The sequence below is a fragment of the Diadema antillarum genome, unplaced genomic scaffold (assembly GCF_040938485.1).
Source record: "Diadema antillarum isolate AM-2024a unplaced genomic scaffold, OU_Dant_1.0 scf00000026, whole genome shotgun sequence".
Taxonomy (NCBI): Eukaryota; Metazoa; Echinodermata; class Echinoidea; order Diadematoida; family Diadematidae; genus Diadema; species Diadema antillarum.
The window spans coordinates 1,828,614-1,850,867 of record NW_027270915.1 but is presented as its reverse complement, the minus strand read 5'-3'; positions in this window follow the sequence as shown (position 1 = coordinate 1,850,867).

Below are 22,254 nucleotides of genomic sequence, written 5' to 3'. Positions count from 1 at the left end.
GAAATGTAAAAATGTTGAATTTTTTCGTCTTCTGCCGAAACGAAAAAAAGAAAAAAGATAGAGCTCATTAACTGCTATACAGACATTAATAATTGAAATTTCATGTTTGACTTTGGCACATCCAGAGGTGTCCCGAACGGAAGGGGGTGAGTGGGAGGAGGGGGATTTTCAATATTTTTGACATCTTCTTGAAAAATTTTAGACGGATTTCCATCAAACTTAGCAGACATAGCATGTCAATGGTGATATGATCTTAATTTGTTAGAATTAGTCCCGTCCCCCCCCCCCCTTCGGCGAAGGGGGGGGGGGGGGGGGTAAGGGGGAGGAGGGGAATTTCTACATTTTCATAATTGTTTACGACGACTTTTTACCTAACTTGGCAGATATATTACACTCTAAGATAAAAAAGGTTCTCAAATGGTTCTCGTCGGCTCCAAAATGGTTCTCATCAGATGGTTCTCGCAAAATGGTTCCGATGAGCACCTATAAATGGTTCCCAATCGAAATAGTTCCGTTCGTCACCATTTGCTAGTATGCGACCCAGTCCCCGAGTGTTATTTGTGGTACTCCTGCAGGTCAAACAATATCTTTAGGTCCACTTTCATTTATCCCCTTGCTGAATATTCGAATGCCAGATGTAAGAATCACCCAAAATGTTGTTTTGGTACAAAAATATTGTATTTGTTTCTACTTCTGTGATGATACAAAGTACTTATTGTTTTTATCGTAGACTAATGACTTCTCTTGGCTGCGTGCCAACTGACAGCGGCCACCATCCAATTTTAGCGCTCGATCAGAATATGCGTACGCGTAAACGCACACATACTAGTACTGCACTGTTGCACCACCGCACGCGATATTTTTTTTTCCCAGGATGGGAAAGGCATTTATTTGTCTTGGTGACTTGGATAGAGAATAACTATCAAGTCTTTGACTTTATTAGTCTCTATAAGCCGGACGGAATAAACCGTTACAAACTTAATATACTTTAGAAATTAAGAGCAAAAATGAAAACAAGATGTTGAGCAAAACCCGGCTTAGGGTTCGAACCGCCCGTCCATCTTTTAAACACTGGTAGCTCCATGATCAGAGCACTAACACATCGTGCCACAGCGAGGAGCTGCCGAGATTGGTGGTCATTGGGTTTTTGAAGTATGCAAACAGAATTTGTCTCCCTATAGTCTTAGGTTTCAGACGTTTTTTTGTCAGTAGACTGCTGTAGACTTTACACACACTAGTGACTTTTCCATCCTGAGAAAAAAAATGGGAATCTTGTGTATGTAACACACGTGCCGCGGCGGTTACATGTATGTGGCTATGTAGCCCTGTGCTACCTGCCTGCCTATGCAAACCTACCACCACATACACAGCGGGCAGAGTGCCAATACAATACCATGCATGCAGCATAGCAGCAGACGCCTATATATTATATACACAGTAGGTGACGGTCTATGCATCACACCCATAACGAACGGCACCCGGTAACGTTAGACATTAATTTTGTCAAAGTGGACTGGAAACGTGTCACTGTCAATTCCATTTTCGCCATGGCAGTCATCACAATTTAAGGGGTTTTAGTTTTAATGTGGTTTTATCTCATTTTTAGATGACATTCGTTGGAACAAAATCAAGTTAGATTCATCACTCAGTTTTCGTTTTCAGTCAGTGATTAACCTTTATAAGTAAGATCCTAATGTTCGATCTAATTTGATCGAAGCTGCTATCTTGTGTAATGTTTACCAGGTAGAGTAGATACAGATCGAACAATAATATGTTAGGCCTAACGTTAACACTTTATTATAAAATGGTTCAAGAATGTAGCCAATAGGAAGCGCTGAAATGAGAGACACCTCCTTCCTTTACTTCAGTACAATTGCACTGCCTGTAATCCTATGGTAGATTGCCGATCGTCTGTGCGCGCGGCGGCTCCTTTGATGAATTGCATGCATACGCGCTGTCAATCCTGTAAACAACTTCTAGTTCGGGCTACCGGCCGGCCGCGTTTTTTTTTTAAGACGGCACAGATTGGGGCATGGCGCGTGTTAAACCTATGGGAAAAACGTTGGGTTAGGGTTATGGTTAGGGTTGGGGTTGGGGTTAGGGTTAGGGTTAGGGTTAGGGTTAGGGTTTGATGGTTATGGTTAGGATTAGGATTAGGGTTAGGTTTAGGGATAGGGTCCCCGATAAATTTTTAGTTTCCACAATCTGTGCCGTCTAAAAAAAAACACGCCGGCCGGCCGGCCTGTCTTCCCTTGTGCATGTGTGGCGTACGTACATATACGTACACTTTGTACAGTACAGTAGACCAAGCGTTATGGGACCGGACGCGTACATGGAGTCACTTTGAAGAGCAAATCCAACGATTTAGCAGGTTAATTCTCACGCCGTTTTCAGAGTATGTTGTCTAGTAGGCCTATATGAGGAGTCTATATCAAGTCTTTAAGGTAAAGGGTGCATATTCTATGTAAAATAAGTAAGTTTTCATGCGGGAACTTAAGTGTCCGGAAACCCAACCCCCCATTATACTTATACTGTATGTGCGGGACTTCCGCGAGTGCGACGTGCGTAAATGTTTGGGACGAACATCTTCGGACGTCTTGACCCACAAAGGTACGTGAAAAATGCTGAAAAATGATGTTAGTTTTCGAATTTTCGACCCATTTTATAAAACAAATGATGCACAGGATTATTTCGTGGCGTTAGTGGAGGCGTAGCTCACTCTCGGGTATTTACAATGTAGTGCAACATGCACTCGGCTTCGCCTCGTGCATGTTTCACAATAGTAAATACCCTCGAGTGCACCACGCCTACACTAACACACTCTATCCTGTGCATCATTTGTATACAATTAGAAATTTGGCATAGCAATGGGCTAGCCCGAACAGACGCCGTGCGGAGCATGGCTGTCACGTTTTCACAGCGACTGGGCCGGGCTAAGTTACTTAGTTAGGCCTGCATGTAACGTTAATGCCTATTAAAAGTAGAGTCTACTAACTCCGAAACACAGCCAGAACGCCGACCGCAAAGCTGTGTACAACTACAAGGAGCGCCCCGGGGTAAGGCCTATACCGGTACATGCAATGAGGAAATTTGTTCTATAAGTTATAACTGTTGTTAGTGTTAACGTTAGAGCCAATAGAGGTCCGTCTACAGCCCTGTAGGCTTAGGTCAAATGTCTTCAGTATGTTTTCAGGCTTGTTCTAAGTAAGGAGTCACGTCATCTAATGCCATGTTCTGTTTTTCGAATTATAGCAATGACTTTGTTTTATTAACGCGGTGTAGGTCTATTGTATCTTTCAATTCATATGTTAGGGAAGTGGACACACCAACATGCACAGAAACCAGGGAACAAGTAACTCCGGCCGGGACGATAACCAGTACAGACGTGCTTGGGTCGCTGGTGCGGTTAGGGAACAGGGTAGACTCTACATTGATCAGAGAGACAGCCCGTGACAGACCGTTGACAACATCGGCCAAAACCGTAGGCTTAACACTAGCCAAGAATGAGCTGGGCGGCCACAAGAATTCATCGATCAGAATAAGAGCCCGGGATAGCCCATCCACAGCATCAGCCAGCCCCTGGGCTAGTCGAGAATGAGCTGTGTGGCTAAGACAATACATCGATCAGAATGACAGCCCGTGATAGCCCGTTGACAGCATCAGACAGAACCCTGGGCTAGTCAAGATTGAGCTGGGTGCCCAAAAGAATACATCGATCAGAATGACAATTTTAGCCCGGATAGCCCGTTGACAGCATCGACTAGAAACCTACGCTAGCCAAGAATGAGCTGAGTTAAAGAGAAAACACTGATGCTGCCAGAAAAAACATTTTAGAAATAAATTATGTAGATAGGGTAGGTAAATCCGTTTGCACTGACTTATAGTGCATTTTATAGCTGCTCTTTCAGAATCTGCCGTCAACCAAAAATTCATGTCTGGCGCCTTTTTGTTGGTTTGTGTGATGGGTGGTCACATATGTTTTGTTATGATCCCAATACAGTATTTGCAACTTACAATGTACCAGTGAAAATGTTTCACTATAATTTGCATTTAACAACTTTGAATCAACTGTATTGGGGGGGGGGGGGGGGGTTGACGTAATGAGATCAGACCAGATGCAAATCTGAGAAGTGGAGTCATTCATAGTTTTAAACTTTAAAAGCACAAACGGAAATGCTCTTTATACTTCTCCAGTCATTGTGTGGTTGATTTCTGCACACTTTTAAAGTTTGCACCTAGACTGGTAAAACTTATTGCATTTATACCCACGCAGGAATTACGTATTGTGTAGAGAATTGAAGATTATGTAATTTATTTCAAAGCACTGATGCACCTCTTGTCACCAGTTAATATTGTTTTTGCAGAAACACAAAATGTACATGTCATGTACATGTACATTTACGTGGTGGTGGTGTTTAAAAGACTGTTGCCAAATTTGGTGAACAAAATGACAAATGCTAACAACATATTATTGTCATAGGCAGGTTATATGACAGCAAATTCAAACCTCAGGTTTAGGCCTGCATTGTATATAGTTTACTCTAATGAATTTATGGCTCTGCTTTTAAAAAAGTTTAAATTTTTATTGATTCCCAAAGTTATATATTTTAGATCATGGTTGAGGAATTTTGCACATTCATGCTTGTGAAACTGTGTGGGTGTGGTATCCTAGCTCTTTTCCCCTTGGGATTCTTACTATCCTTCACATAAACAATGTGTTCCTTTGTGTGTGTGTGTGTGAGTGTGTGTTTGGTTTTTTTTTTTTCGTAGGACATGCTGTAAATTGTCAGGGGTCATGATTAACCTGAATTGATACTCTTCTTCTCTTCTTGTATTTGCAGTTGTATAGATGTGTCTATGGTGCTTTCAAATTGCAGAACAAAAAAAAAAGTCACTCGTATACAAACAAAGATAAGTTAATTCAAGTACTCGACGTTATATATGTGAAGTGATGTGAAGTGGAGAAGTGTTAAGCTTATCCTCTCCCAAGTATCATACCAGCAATATAATGTATGTTTTCTGTGACAATACCAAAGGTCCTTTGTAGTTGCGTTTAGGACAAATGTGACACTGCACCTCAAAACAAACAAAAAGTCGCCAGACATCAATTTTTAATTACGACCATATTCTGAAAGAGCAGACCTTAAGCTTTAAAATGATGTATAACTCAAATCAAATGGACTCTCCTAACATACCTAAATATTGGAAAGAAAGCACACACTCAGGAAAAGTGTGAACTGAGAAAAGAGGCTCTGAAGTACAGTGTCTATTCAAGCGCTTAATCTTTACCAAGCCGTACTGGCTGTGCAATAAATGGGACAAAAGACAGAAAGTAAACCACCAGAGTAACAGCAATGAAGGGATTATCAAATTAAACTGAAATTAAGCATGCCTCATTAACGCATTCTGTCCATAATTAATGCCAACTTTCAAAGCAGTAGCCCTATCCTTTCAAAAGTTATTAGAGTTGAAAGTGAAGAGTTTGGACAAGGTTTTTCAGAAATGAAAAAGGGATTCTAAAAACACACCTAATCACACTATTCTACCAAAAATGTTCGAGATAAACTGCTAAAAAAACACACTTTCCTGCCCGTTTTATGATACCAAATTTTAGCATAATGTAAAAGAAGACCCGCTCCTTCAGAAAATATGAAAAAGTCAAGTTTGGCTAGGTTGACCCATTTCACTTATTTTCAGTCCTCACGCAAAATCAGTGTGTGCGACTTTATGTTCGTTTTGAGGTGCACGGTCACAAATATGCTTTAAAAGAAACAAAAAAACAACAACACCAAACAAACTAGCAAATATGCGGAAAAAGTTCCTCATAATACTTAAGTAATGTACCTGACTTCTGCCTATCTTAAGACTGACACAATTACTGTATCTCATCCATGCAGGAATTATTTCACAGAGAATTAGAAATTGTGTGATGTATTTGAAAAGCCTGATGCACCTCTGGCTATTTCATATACTCTGTACAGAGATGTGTGATGGTGTTTCAAGAACTGCTCGGTACACAAATGACAAATATTGTGGAAAAAAAAATAGTGAACAAATGAAAATATTTTGTTAAGAATATTTGACAGATTATAACATGACAAATACAAACCTCACCTTTAAATTGTAAAAGTGAAGGTGAATCAATACATTTCTGCGAATTTGTGAAAGAGCAAATTTCTATGGTTTTCAGTTATTGAGTGATGTTTCATAAAAAAATATTGGTGAATTTCATGTACATGTGAAAGTTTGTTTGTAAAATCCGATAAGTCCATTTTTTAAGATTTTGAAGTACGGTCTCTGTCATAAAGTACAAAATAATACCTTTTAAATGATATATTGGTCACTGCATATAAAGGTACATTTTGGAAGTTATGGTCAAAAGATTATTTCTTATTATTCTCTTTATTTTTCTTGACCTTTAATCGCAAATATCTCCATTTGGCAAATATGGACTTATCGGTTTTTGCGAACAAACTCTTCATGTACACGTTTGTATTCATGCTTGTGAAACTGTGTGTGCATGGGTGTGTTATCCATGCTTTTTTTTTTCCTGTGTCAACGAGAATGTATGATATGCTTATGTATTGCTAATATGTATGTTTTTTACGTATGTTTGACTGATGAGATGAAATTCAGTTCAATTTCTTTCATTTCAAATGAGTTTGTGATGCACATTTTCAATGCAGATATGTACAAATGTACCTTTAAGAATGGTGCCAGTGAAGCAACTTACCAGCACTGCGTGTGAAACACACCACAAATACACAGACATCAATTCACATACTACATTCTAAGAAAAAAAAATAGGTTCTTTTAAGCACCATTAAATGGTTCTCAGCACTGTCACAATAGCGACACCTTTTTTGGAGCCTGTGAGAACCTTTTTAAATTTTGCCTGTCAGCACCTTTTAGCATTGGTGCCCATTAGAACCTTTTCCAATGAAATGGTTCTCATGAGCACCTTTTGAAAAGAGTCAAAGAGGTGCCCATCTTTAGTCAAAAAGGTGCCCATGGGCACCTTTCAAATGGTACTCACGAGCACCTTTTTTCATGGGCACCTTTTGCAAAAGGTGCCGACAAAAAAAGGTTCTCACGAGCACCAAAAAGGGTGTCGCTATTGTGACAGTGCTGAGAACCATTTAATGGTGCTCAAAAGAACCATTTTTTTTCTAACAGTGTACGATTTACGGTTATTTGTTGAAATGTGACTCCCCCTCCGCCCATCTAAGGGGGGGGGGGGGGGAGTAGAGGGGATTTGAAACCTCAGAATCTCTAAACTGTGGAATTTTGTTATCGTCTTGTCAAACCGAAAAAGATAGAGCTAAGTTAGTGATAACTGAAATTTCATGTTTGATTTTGGTGGATTCGGGGATGCCCTGAACATCTTCTTTAAAAATCTACGACTAATTTTCACCAAACTTGGCAGAAAATATATATATATATATATATATATATATTTTTTTTTATTGTGGATATGATCTTTATTGAAAATCAATACGGAAGAAAACCTTACGTTTGACATATACACCTCATTCGGAATGTTATTTCGTTGTGAACACGATGGAGATACTGTCTTTACGCCTTATCCAACCATACTGAAGTGAAAATAAGATTAAAAATTGATGAGATTTTCGGAAATTCTGAGATTCTTCGGAACTGAGAAACGCCATATTTGCCAGAGACGTGAGTCTAAGGAGAAATGTCACTTGTCATTCCAATCAATCGAGCTAGCTAGCTGCGCTAATTGCGAGCAGTACAGCGCGATATTGTGTACTGGTACACTCTAAGAAAAAAAAAAGTTCTCAAATGGTTCTCGTCGGCTCCAAAATGGTTCTCATCAGATGGTTCTCGCAAAATGGTTCCGATGAGCACCTATAAATGGTTCCCACTCGAAATGGTTCCGTTCGTCACCATTTGCTAGTATGCGACCCAGTCCCCGAGTGTTATTTGTGGTACTCCTGCAGGTCAAACAATATCTTTAGGTCCACTTTCATTTTCCCCCTTGCTGCATATTCGAATGCCAGATGTAAGAATCACCAAAACTGTGGTATTGGTACAAAAATATTGTATGTGTTTCTACTGCTGTGATAATACAAAGTACATATTGTTTTTATCGTAGACTAATTAATGACTTCTCTTGGCTGCGTGCCAACTGACAGCTGCCACCATCCAATTTTAGCGCTCGATCATGATGCGTACGCGTAAAAGCACACGTACTAGGAGTGCACTGTAGGACTATGTAACCGCCGCGCGTAGCGGCACGCGCCGCGGCTACATTATGTAGCCCTGTGCTGCCTGCCTGCGCCTATGCAAACCTACCACCACAGCGGCAGAGTGCCAGTGCAATACCATGCATGCGCAGCATGCAGCAGACGGCTAGTAGACACCACACGTATGTGTAAACATACACAGTAGGTCTATGCATCACACCCATAACGAACGGCACCCGGTAACGTTAGACATTAATTTTGTCAAAGTGGACTGGAAACGTGTCACTGTCAATTCCATTTTCGCCATGGCAGTCATCACAATTCAGGAGAATAGGTAAGATTTTTAGTTTTAATATGGTTTTATCTCATTTTAAGATGACATTCGTTGGTACAAAATCAAGTTAGAGTTATCACTCAGTTTTCGTTTTCAGTCAGTGATTAACCTTTAACGTTAACGGTTAGCTAGATCCTATTAAATGTTAACAGTTATAGACCTAGATCTAATTTTGATCGAAGCTGCTATCTTGTGTAATGTTTACCAGGTACAGTAGATCCAGATATAACAATAACATGTTAGATCTGGGCCTAACACTTTACAATTAGAAATTTGGCATAGCAATGGCCCATGGGCTAGCCCGAACAGACGCCGTGCGGGGTCGGAGCATGACTGTCACGTTTTTACAGCGACTGGGCCGGGCTAAGTTACTTAGCTAAGGATCTGATCCAAAAATAGTGTTCACTTGGACTAAATTTTCACATTGACACTTGTATTTCATGTTATATATCATATAAAAGCTGAGAATCTGCAGTTTTCAGAAAAGTACATGTCTAAATATTTGACGTCAGACTTTTCCGTAAATTACCGGTAAAATAGGAAAAGCGCCTCTCATCGACGGGATGGACTTTACTTTTTCAAGTAATTTGCACAAAAACTACAAAAGTAGGGGAAACATCAATTCTTATCATAGAGTACCCTTTCTAGGAGCAATTCATATCTGGTATTCATTTTTCTCATTATAGTTAAATTTTGGGTCAAAATCTTCATTTCTTCTTGAAAAAACATGTTTTTCAGTACTTTGACAAAAAAAAAATATTATTTTTTTCTGTATGATAGACTTGAGTTTGGTCACTCATATTCCAAGATGTATCAATGAATTAGTGGGGCTCTATATCCATGACACTAAATTAAACAATTCTCTATTCATAAGAAAATTATAATTGTCCAACATAATGTCCGTCCCGTCACGCGACGGGACGGACTTTACATAATGGTAGGCGCGACGGGACGGACTGCACATGTAAACAATGGTAGGTGCGACGGGACGGAAATTTTATACCATAATGGGTTAGAAAAAGAGTGTCCCTAACTTGAACAGAATAAAGAGACTACAATGTAATTGGCAAACTTGTGAAAAGTGTAACCATTGTATGTGGTCAAGAGGTTTTATGGATCCTTCATCTTCCCTTCAGACCTTACATTAGTATGTATCTCTACCCCCATCCCATGATCTGATTGACGAGTGAGGTTGACCAATTGAAGTTGAAAAGATCATTATAGTTTTGGTCGAGATGGGGCATCAAGTTTTCATCTGTTTTTATGAGGTAATGAGAAACCTTTTATGAAATATGAAAGAGCATGTAACTCTTGGAGGGATTTAAAGTTTATTTGATGAATATTGGTTTTGAAATGGCTGATATATATGCAAAACAAAGTAAAACAAAGCCAGGTGGGTTCCACCTTTTTTGGCAATGGATATTGCTTGTTTTACTTTGTTTGAGATATGTCAGCTATTTCAAAATTGATTTTCATCTAATAAACTTTAAATTGTATGCTCTGCATTTTCATATACTGGTTTCTTAGTATCTCGAAAAAAAAGAAGGTATCAGTGTAAAAGCTCAATCCTCATCTCAGCCAATACTGTACTCTCCCTTTAAGTTTGATGTTCTGCTGATTTGTAGTTGCATTCATTTTACATGTACATTAATAGATTTTTACTGTTTCATTTCATTTCATTTATTTCCACAACTTGCACAACTGGTTAAAAAAAAGAATGAACAATACAGGACAACATGTCAATCATAATATGCAATACAGGGTGTGGAGGAAGAAGCAAAGGCCATTGACCTGTCAAGGCTTCTCCCTAGTAAACAGCAACAATTATGACACAATACAAAAAAAGAAGAACAAAACAAATCAAAACAAATCAAAACAAGACAAAACGAAAACTACTGATATGTACTTATATTAGCATAAAGGAAATTATTACAGGAAGGCATTATTGCACGTATATGAATTTACAACATATTCTTTATATTTTCTCTTGAATGTAGATATAGAGACACACTGCTTAATATTATTTGGGAGACTGTTCCACATCTTAGGGCCAATATATATTATTGTGGATCGTGAGAACTCATACTTGAAATTGGGCAATCTATAATCTTCCCCCCGTCTTGTACGATATCTACTTACTTCATTATTCTTTACAAAATCAAAATCATAAAAACATGGCAACATATTATTTCTAAACAGATACATAAAACAAACAGTTTGGGACTTATTAATATCAAATATTTTCAGAAAATTTAATTTTTCAAACAGATGACTGGAATGCGAATATGGTTTCGAGTTCGTTATGATTCTTATTGCACGCTTCTGAAGAACTAAAATTCGATTCAAATGGCATATTGCACTGTTCCCCCAAATGATATTGCAGTAGGTAAGGTGCGGCAAGATCAAGGTTTGATAAAGTCTAATAAGTATGTTGAACGGTAAAATATGTTTTAGCCTATTCATAACACCGATTGTTTTCCTTATCTTCACACAAACCATATCAATATGTTCCTTCCACATTAATTTTTCATCAATTACTACACCCAAGAATTTCACTGACTTAACAAAAGAAATCTTACAATTATCAATACATATATCAACTTCATTTACAATATATTTGTTTCTAGGCTTAAAAAGCATACAACATGTTTTATCCACGTTTAATTTAAGTCTATTTGCTTGAAACCAATCATGAACTAAACAAAGTTCATGATTAAAAGTTGAACAAAGAACAGTCACATCATTACCAGACAAGAATAAACTAGTGTCATCTGCAAAAGCAATAGTGTGAAGTAACTTACTTGAAAAATGCAAATCATTAACATATATAAGGAATAATAAAGGCCCTAAAACAGATCCCTGAGGAACACCAATATTTACACAACGATATGTAGACGATATACCATTTATGGACACATATTGCACTCTATCACATAGATAACTCCGAAACAAATTCAATGCAGTACCTCTGATACCATATATTTCCATCTTTTTGATAAGAATACTATGATCCATACAATCAAAAGCTTTAGACAAATCTAAAAATAATCCAATCAAAAACTTCTTATTTTCAAAAGACTGTGCTATTATATTATTCAATTCCATTAAAGCCATGTATGAAGAATACCCTTTTCTGAAACCAAATTGTTTCGAATATAAAATATCTCTTTCAAGTAAAAATTTCATCAGCTGATTATATATCAACCTTTCAAATATCTTCGAGAAAACAGATAAAAGAGAAATAGGTCTATAATTTGTTAAAAGATCTTTATCACCTCCTTTGTGGACAGGAATAAGTTTTGCTATCTTTAAACACTTTGGAAACACACCGTCCTTTAAAGATGTATTAAACATACTGCACAGGGGATTTACAAATAAAATAATACTCTTCTTTATAACATAACTATCAATATCATCATATCCAGGACTTTTACCTGTTTTTAAATTTTGTACAATTTCGAGAATATCACATACTTGTATAGGCCTTAAAAACATAGAGTGAGGATTATTACTTGTTGATAAAAATTTCGTAAAATGTGAAGAGGTAGATGGAACTGTATCTACAATTTTTGAACCTATATTACTAAAAAATACATTAAATGTATCAGCAATGGCATATTCATCACACAGAAATTGCCCGTTCGGTTGCAAAATGCGATATTGCACTTTTTCCCTCACCTTACAAAGAAGCCTGTTTATAATTTTCCACGTACCTTTAATATCATTATGAACATTCTTAAATCTATTATAATAATAATTTCGCTTCTTTTGACGTAACTCAGCATTAACTTTATTTCTACATGCAATATAAACAGCCTTTCGATACTCTGTTGGGTTCTTTAAATACTTCGAATACAATACATTTTTCTTATTACACATTTTCCTAAGAGTATTATCAAACCATGGTTTTTTATATTGATTACACTTCCGTTTACTTTCAATAAATGGAAAACACTGATTATAAAATTGAGTTACCACTTTCATAAATTTATCAAATTGATCATCAATATTCCCCTGCATTACATTATTCCAATCAATCTCATTTAACTTTTCACAAAACTGCATCATATTATTATCACAAATATTGCGTTTATAAATCTTTTCAGAACTTTCAATATTACCGAAATCATAATGACAAAATACAGGCAAATGGTCGCTTACATCTGTAACTATAATCCCTGCCCTTTTGACTATTTCAGGTCTATTTACAAAAATATTATCAATCAGTGAACTTGAATATTCAGTTACTCTAGTTGGTTTAAGTATCAATGGACTAAATGAGTACGTCTTCAAAACATCAACATATTTATCAACATCTGAGCATAACGTAACATTCAGTAAATCAATATTAAAATCACCGGATAAAAGACATTCTCTCTGCTCATCACACACTTTGCTTAATGAGTTCTCCAGATATCGTAAAAATTCAGCAATAGATAGAGAAGGTGGTCTATAAATTGCGGCAAGTATAACATTTTTATATTTTGTACGGATTTCTATAAAACTTGATTCAATACTGTCATTAAATACATCAAGATCTTTACGTATTACAAACTTTACTTCATTACTTACATAAAAACCAACGCCACCACCTCGTTTCTCCCTTCTCTCGCTACCCACGTATGAGTACCCATCCAAAGGCATCACTTCATCTTCTGTTAACCACGTTTCGGAAAGAGCAATAACAGAGAATTTATTTTTCGCGGATAAAATTATTGTTTGGAGTAATGTACTAATATCTATGCTTACTTTATGTTTCATTTTTGTCCATGATGTAATTCATCAACTTATTTTTAGCAAGGCAATTCCCATTTAGATTTAGAAAAAAAAATAATTGTAAATTACAAATGCACAGTCTACTCTGGAAGTCAATACTGCATTTATATAAACCTGCGTCTCTTGTCCATGTGTTCTAACTGTATTTTTTTTTAATTGAGATTAATATTTATCAACATGCAGATTCTAACCATGTCTGAGAAATAGGAAAGAAAAATTGCCACAAAAAGTTTATGAGAAAAATGGGAAAAAAAGCACTCGTAGACAATTGTTTGCATTTCAATACTGAAACATTGATTTTGAGCATCCCCATGTTGGGATGCACATGGGGAATTGACAATTCAAAATTCTTCATCTAAAAATACATAAACCTGTTTCAAATCTTAGACATTTCTGGCATACAAGTTTAAAAATGCAATTCATATAAAAAAGAAATGTCAACAATATTACTGCAACACAAAAAGAGGTGAAGTTTTAAAACTGAAAAACTACAGCATGGTTGTCAAAAACTTTGATTCTAATATATGATGCTCAACCCCTTGTGGATGGAAAGTGAAAAAAACAGCATCTGGATACTAACGATTATCACAAAATTACTCCCCCAAAATGATTTGCCACAACTCTGAGTGGCGTTGTTGCTGCTGAAAACTTGTATAGACTTTATAGCACAGTCAGTCAAATCGTGGAGGCAGAATTCAAAGCTTGTGCAAATGACGTGCAACGTATAAGTCTCATTTTCACTCATAAAAAAAAAAAAAATATGTTCTTGGGAAAAATATAATCAAGCACTACTATACCATAAGTGTACGGATTTTTGTGTGATGAAAATCTTTAACTATAATAGTGATAACTGTTACTGAAATTTTCCATCATTTCTCAGGTTAGTTTATATCTTGGAAATCTACACTAAAATGTTATAAAACTGTGGTAACCACAGATTTGAACACATTTTGATGAAAATTAGTCAGTGTTGAAAATTTCCCATTCGTTTTGTACATAGTGCATATCGTTTCGTCCCGTTGCGCTATGGGATGGAATTCAACACCTTTCGAGGAAATTACTTAAAAACTATAATATATTAGACCTGTATGTTAGCTCTTTTGTTGAGGTATAATGTAGGGAATAGTAGCAAACAATGCCACATAGCATGGCAAGTCTGGCTCATCAACATTGATACAATTCTCCTTTGAATGTTGTCTAAAAAAACAGTGACTTTTTTATTCCGTCCCGTCACGCCAGTAATTTTTTTTTTTTTGTTTTCATGGAAACAAAACAAGTGTCTGCCTTGTTTATAGTGCACTTTCATGCTTTTATGTAAGCTTGATACTTGTGGCTGCTATCATGCTAACATTTCTTTTTGTGAGCAAAAAAAAATCTCTTAAATTCCTTCTCATCGCTGTCCCTTGATTTTTCGGATCAGACCAAGAGGCAATTTTTTTTTTCTCGCTGGAAATTGGAAAAAAAAATGGAAGAGAAAATGAAGAGTATCCACAGTTGCCAAGATCGTCATTTAAGACAGCCTTTGCATTGGTGATCAAATCTTGGTGGAAAGATTCAATCTTTGGGCAAATGAAATGCCCTTGCAACATCATTCATGAAAAGTAATTTTCCTCGAGAAAGAAAATCAAGGATTACCGTATCAAAAGTGTAAGAATTCTTGTAAAATGAGAATTTTTGGCCTTATGATAATAACTGTTGGTCAAATTTTTCAGCATTCATTAGTAGTTTGAATCTTGGTGTGCTTAATCTACACTAAGATGTTATAAAACTGTGTTTTCCAAAGTTTTAATACATTTTGATGAAAATTAGCCGATTCTCAAAAATTTCCCATTCGTTTTGTACATAGTTCATTTTTGTCCGTCCCGTCGCGCGACGGGACGGACTTCAACAGCTTTTGAGAAAATTACCTAAAAAATAAGATCTATTACATCTAGATGTTTCTCTATTTGTGCAAGTAATGTTTGGAACATTGACAAACAAACACCACATGACATGGTCTGTTTTGCTCATTAACTTTGAATTAATTCTCCTTTGAATTTTCTTCACAAAAAACAGTGATTTTTTTCAGTCCGTCCCGTCGCGCTAATAAAATGTGTTGTTGCCATGGAAACAAAACAGATGCCGATCTTGTCCATAGTGCAGTGTGATGTCTTCATGTAAGCTTAACACATTTGTAATAATAAATGGCTGCTAACACTTGAACTTTTTTTTTGTTTTAAATAAAAAACCCATTCAAATTCCGTCCCGTTGCGCTCCCTTGATTTTTGGATCAGACCCCTATGTATAGGCCTGCATGTAACGTTTATGCCTATTAGAGTCTACTAACTCCGAAACACAGCCCGAACGCAAAGATAACTGTGTACAAGGAGCGCCCCGGGGTAAGGTATATACCGGTACATGCAATAAGGAAATTTGTTCTATAAGTTATAACTGTCAGTGTTAACGTTAGAGCCAATAGATGTTAGAGGTCTGTCTACAGCCCAGTAGGCCTAGTAGTAACTGTTAGATCAAAATCTCTTCAGTATGTTTTCAGGCTTGTTCTATTCCTCCTAAAGTAAGGAGTCACGTCATGTAATGCCGTGTTCTGTTTATCGAATTATAGCAATGACTTTGTTTTATTAACGTGGTGTAGGTCTATTGTATCTTTCAATTCATATGTCAGGGAAGTGGACACACCAACATGCACAGAAACCAGGAAACAAGTAACTCCGGCCGGGACGATGAAGCAGTACGTGCGTGTTTGGATCGCTGGTGCGGTTAGGGAAAAAGGTAGACTCTACATTGATCAGAGAGACAGCCCGTGACAGACCGTTGACGACATCGGCCAGAACCGTAGGCTTAACACTAGCCAAGAATGAGCTGGGCGGCCACAAGAATTCATCGATCAGAATAAGAGCCCGGGATAACCCATTTACAGCATCAGCCAGAACCCTGGGCTAGTCGAGAATGAGCTGTGTGGCTAAGAGTCAAGACGATACATCGATCAGAATGACAGCCCGTGATAGCCCGTTGACAGCATCAAACAGAACCCTGGGCTAGTCAAGAATGAGCTGGGTGCCCAAAAGAATACATCGATCAGAATGACAATTTTAGCCCGATAGCCCATTGACAGCATCGACTAGAAACCTACGCTAGCCAAGAATGAGCTGAGTCAAAGAAAAAACACTGATGCTGCCAGAGAAAACCTTTGAGAAATATGTAGATAGGGTAGGTAAGTCAATTTGCATTGACTTAAAATAGTATATTTTATAGCTGCTCTTTCAGAATCTGCCGTCAACCAAATATTCATGTCAGGCGATAATGTGATAATGTTTCACTATAATTTGCATTGAACAGCTTTGAATCGACTGTATGGGGGGGGGGGGTAGACTAATGAGATCAGACCAGATGCCAATCTGAGAAGTGGAGTCATTCATAGTTCTAAACTTTAAAAGCACAAACGGAAAATGCTCTTTTGTACTTCTCCAGTCATTGTGTGGACGATTTCTGCACACTTTTTATGTTTGCACCTAGACTGGTAAAACTTATTGCATTTATACCCACGCAGAAATTATGTATTGTGTAGAGAATTGAAGATTATGTAATTTATTTCAAAGCACTGATGCACCTCTTGTCACCAATTTATATTGCTTTTGCAGAAATAAAAAATGTACATGTACGTGGTGGTGGTGTTTAAAAGACTGTTGGCAAATTTGGTGAACAAAATGACAAATGCTAACAACATATTATTGTCATAAAGTACAGGTTATAGGACAGCAAATTCAAACCTCAGCTTTAGGCCTGCATTGTATATACATGTAGTTTACTCTAACGAATTTGTTGCTCTGCTTTAAAAAAGGGTGTAAATTTTTATTGATTCCCAATGTTATATATTTTAGATCATGGTTGAGGAATTATGTTCATTCATGCTTGTGAAACTGTGTGGGTGTGGTATCCTAGCTCTTTTCCCCTTGGGATTATTATCATGCAGATTATAAAACAATGTGTTCTTGTGTGTGTGTGTGTGTGTGTGTGTGTGTTTTCGTAGGACATGCTGTAAATTATCAGAAGTCATGATTAACCTGAATTGATACTCTTCTTGTATTTGCAGTTGTATAGATGTGTCTATGTGCTTTCAAATTGCAGAACAACAACAAAAAAGGTCACTCGTATACAAAGATAAGTTAATTCAAGTACTCGACGTTATGAATGTGAAGTGAAGTGAAGTGAAGAAGTGTAAAGCTTATACTATCCCAAGTATCATACCAGCAATATAATGTATGTTTTCTGTGACAATACCAAAGGTCCTGTTTAATGGAATTGTTTTCCTGCCCTTTGTAGTTGCTTTTAGGACAATAATATGCTTTAAAAGAAAAAAAAAAACAACACCGAACAAAGTAGCAAATATGTGGAAAAAGTTCCTCATACTACTTAAGTAATGTACTTGACTTCTGCCTATCTTAAGACTGACACAATTACTGTATCTCATCCATGCAGGAATTATTTCACAGAGAATTAGAAATTTTGTTATGTATTTGAAAAGCCTGATGCACCTCTTGCTATTTCATATCATCTGTACAGAGATGTGTGATGGTGTTTCAAGAACTGCACGGTACACAAATGACAAATATTGTGGGAAAAAATTAGTGAACAAATGAAAATATTTTGTTAAGAATAATTGACAGACTCTAACATGACAAATACAAACCTCACCTTTAGATTGTAAAAGTGAAGGTGAATAAATATATTTCTGCGAATTTGTGAAAGAGCAAATTTCTATGGTTTTCAGTTATTGAGTAATGTTTCATGAAAAAATATAGGTGAATGTCATGTACATGTATTCATGCTTGTGAAACTGTGTGTGTGTGTGTGTGTGTGTGCTCTGTTTTTTTCAGTGTCAATGATAATGTATGACATGCTAATGTATTGCTAATTTACATGTTTTGAACGTATGTTTGATGAGATGAAATTCAGATGAATTCATTTCATTTCAAATGAGTTTGTGATGCACATTTTTAATGCAGATAGGTAATGTACCTTTAAGAATGGTGCCAGTGAAGCACCTTACCAGCACTGCATGTGAAACACACCAAAAATACACAGACATCAATTCATACTACATTCTAAGAAAAAAAAAGAAAAAGGTTCTTTTGAGCACCATTAAATGGTTCTCAGCACTGTCACAATAGCGACACCTTTTTTGGAGCCTGTGAGAACCTTTTTTTAAATGGTGCCTGTCAGCACCTTTTAACATTGTTGCCCATTAGAACCTTTTCCAATGAAATGGTTCCCATGAGCACCTTTTGAAAAGAGTCAAAAAGGTGCCCATCTTTAGTCAAAAAGGTGCCCATGGGCACCTTTTAAATGGTACTCACGAGCACCATTTCATCGGGGAAAGGGTTCTACTGGGCACCTTTTGCAAAAGGTGCCGACAAGCACCATTTAAAAAAGGTTCTCACGAGCACCTAAAAGGGTGTCGCTATTTTGACAGTGCTGAGAACCATTTAATGGTGCTCAAAAGAACCTTTTTTTTTCTAAGAGTATGTGATTTGTCTACGATTATTTTCTCCTTAAATCTCGGCTAAATTTTATTTTTATTTCGGAGGGAAAGTGTTAATATCCCCGACCGGTAGATATTGTGTATATTATCAATTTCATCAATCTTAAATACAGTTGAGTATATGAATATAAGAACGACCCAAGTCCATGGAAGACCATTTCGAGTAAACTAAAAAAAAAAAACTTCATATCTTTTTGTTTGTCCAATAATATTTTATTTAACTGTGATGGGAAGGCAACATTGTATGTACAAATTAGAACATATATTATTATGACAATTAACATTAACATTAATTGTGGAGAGGCCATTTTGTGTGATGGACTTGGGTCGTTCTTTGATCCATATGGACTTGGGTCGTTCTTTGATTCATATACATGATATTCTGCTATAGAGATGAGAGAAGGACGAGAGAGGGCGTTATAATATGAATGTAAGAATGACCCAAGTCCTTCATTCTTACATTCATAAAACATTTAACTCATTTATTTCAGGCACTTCCAGGGGTAATTAGGATTTATCATTTATACACAAGATGAGTCCATGCATAAGCTACAATTTCCCATGTCAAACTGAATTTGCCAAAAATTGGACTTGGGTCGTTCTTATATTCATATACTCAGTTTCTTCCGTATTTTGATGCAATTTCTTTGAGAATCGCTTTTTAAAAACGTCATTCGAGTCTTGGCAATCGGGATTCGTCGGAAAAATATTTCGTGTTGTAGTCTACCACACTGCTTATTATTCAATTCAATTCAATTCAATTCAATGTTATTTCCATTTCCATTGAATAAACAGAAAAAATATATACAATACATTTACAGAACAAATTTATAACAATTTCAAAGAAAACGTACAAGTGGTCACGAGTAACAACAGAATTTCGTTTCTAAGGTATATACCTAATACAAAGATTAGAATGGAAATGGAGGGTCCCACTTAAAAAGCAAAGCTTGTAGGGTATGGGACCCTCAAAAAATACGTACACAAAGTCAAAGAAACCAATGTCAACTGACATGAAATTAACTTAGGAAGGGGAAAAAAAGAAGAAGAAAAAAAAAAGAACAAAAAAGGGGGAAATGAGACTATGGTACAACACGCGCCATCGTGGACACAAGCATACTGTACTTCATGATTAAAATGCAATAACAAAACAATACAACGCTCCCTGGTTTGAAATTGCGATTGATTGGGTGCATATGCCGGTATGAATGCATAGGAACGGATATAAGAAAAAAGAGAAAGAGAATAGACTCACTGTTACTGGTACAATAAAATAAATATCTGAGGTAAACTTATGTTAGACAGATTGTTTTCCTTAAAAGATGAATTCTGTGTGATATCTTAATACTTGTAAAAACAAACAAACAAACAAACAAACGACTTGATTGAGAGAATGAAACCGAAACTAATTTGGTTGTATATCATAAGATTTCAACAGAAAGAATTTTAATTTATTCTTAAAAGAATTCAAAGTTTGTGCTGTTATTATGTCGTTGGGAAGTGAGTTCCAATACTTAGGCCCCTCGTAGATGAAGGTTTGCTGAGCCAGCAAAGTCCTAAAAAATAGTAAATGAAATTCGTTGGATTGCCTTCTAGGATAATTATGAACAGATTGATTTTTTGAAAACATTGATTCAAATATATATGGAAGATTATTTTTATTGTAATTATACATAAATTGTCCTAAATTAAACAAATACAAATCTTTAATTTTAAATATTTTATTTTCAAAAAATAACGGATCAGTATGAGACAAATATGCAGTGTGACATATAATACGCAGTGACTTCTTTTGTAGCAGAAGTAATTTATCCAAAAGAGTTTGATATGTATTTCCCCGTACTTATTAAATTCAGCGAACTTCACATCTGGCCTAGATTAACTATACTGCCCTGTATTTAAGTGTTATTCGGTGCAAGTTACAAGCAAATTTGTACTACAAGCATGTCTGAGAGTGTATCACGTTTGTAGAAGATAGTTTGTAGTTAGCTAGACTAGCCATCTATGGGTAGGGAGTAGCCCGTGCGAAGCACGGATTTATACAGCGACTGGGCCTACTTTACTTTAGATTACAGATGAAAACAAAATCGCCGAGCCAAGCTAGATTTGGGCTTAGTTTAACAAATTAAGATCATATCACTAAAAAGATGCTATCTGCCAAGTTTGGTGGAATTCGTCATAGATTTTTTAAGAGCATGCAGAAATTGTGAAAAAAATGCCCTCTACCCTCCCCCTCACACCCCCTTATTAGGGAACCCCTGGATCTGTCATAATCAAAACTAAAATTTCAGTAACTACTGTCTTTATAGCATTAACGATTTTTTTTTCCGCTTTGACAGAGGAAGATTAAACTAGAACTATTACTCAATGTTTTTGATACCCTCACCTAACACTGAGGGAGTTAGCTCAACTGGCAAGGATTAGTTTGTATGCTTTTTAGTGAAGAAAAAAACACAATTACCTCGTGACAAAGTATTGTTCAACAATGAATAAATGTGTACTTACTCATTGATAGTCAAATGTCATATCTAAAGTCAAGTGCTCAAAACCTAAGTGAGTAAAGTAAATAATTCAGCAATTTCTATGCTTTTCATTTAAAAATGCTGTTACCATGGCAACACAATGTTTGACATTAAGAAAAAAAATGAAGTTTGCTCAACTATATATCATAGTTGTCACATTTGCTAAATTTAGGTGAATTCATAATATTGTTGTTTGTTTTTGATTGAAATAATCATGGTGTTACCATGGTAACACATTTTCCAACAATGACGAAAGACAAATTGTGCACAGCTAGGTAATATAGAAGTAACACGTGCCAAATTTGAAGTCAAATGCTAAAAAAGAGAGTTAGCTGAATTCCATTGTTTTTATTTCCATGCAAAACATACTGTTACCATGGCAACGCATTCTTCAACAATGACGAAAGATACAGTTTGCACATCTTTGTACTATAGCGGTTGCATTTGCCAAATTTCAAGGCAAATGCTTAAATACTGAGGAAGTTAATTGAATCAACAGTATATTTGTATGATTTTCATTCAAAATATGCTGTTACCATGGCCACACATTGTTCAACAATGACGGAAGAATACATTTGCACATGTATGTACCATAGCAGTCACATGTGCCAAAATTCAAAGCAAATGCTCAAAGACTCAGGGAGTTTGCTAACTACACAGTATATTTGTATTTTTCATTCACAATATGCTGTTACCATGGCAACACATTCTTCAACAATAACGAAAGATGAACTTTACCCATATTTGTACTATAGCGGTCACATGTGCCAAATTTGAAGCCAAATACTCAAAGACTCAGGGAGTTTGCTCGATCCACAGTATATTTGTATTTTCATTCACAATATGCTGTTACCATGGCAACACATTCTTCAA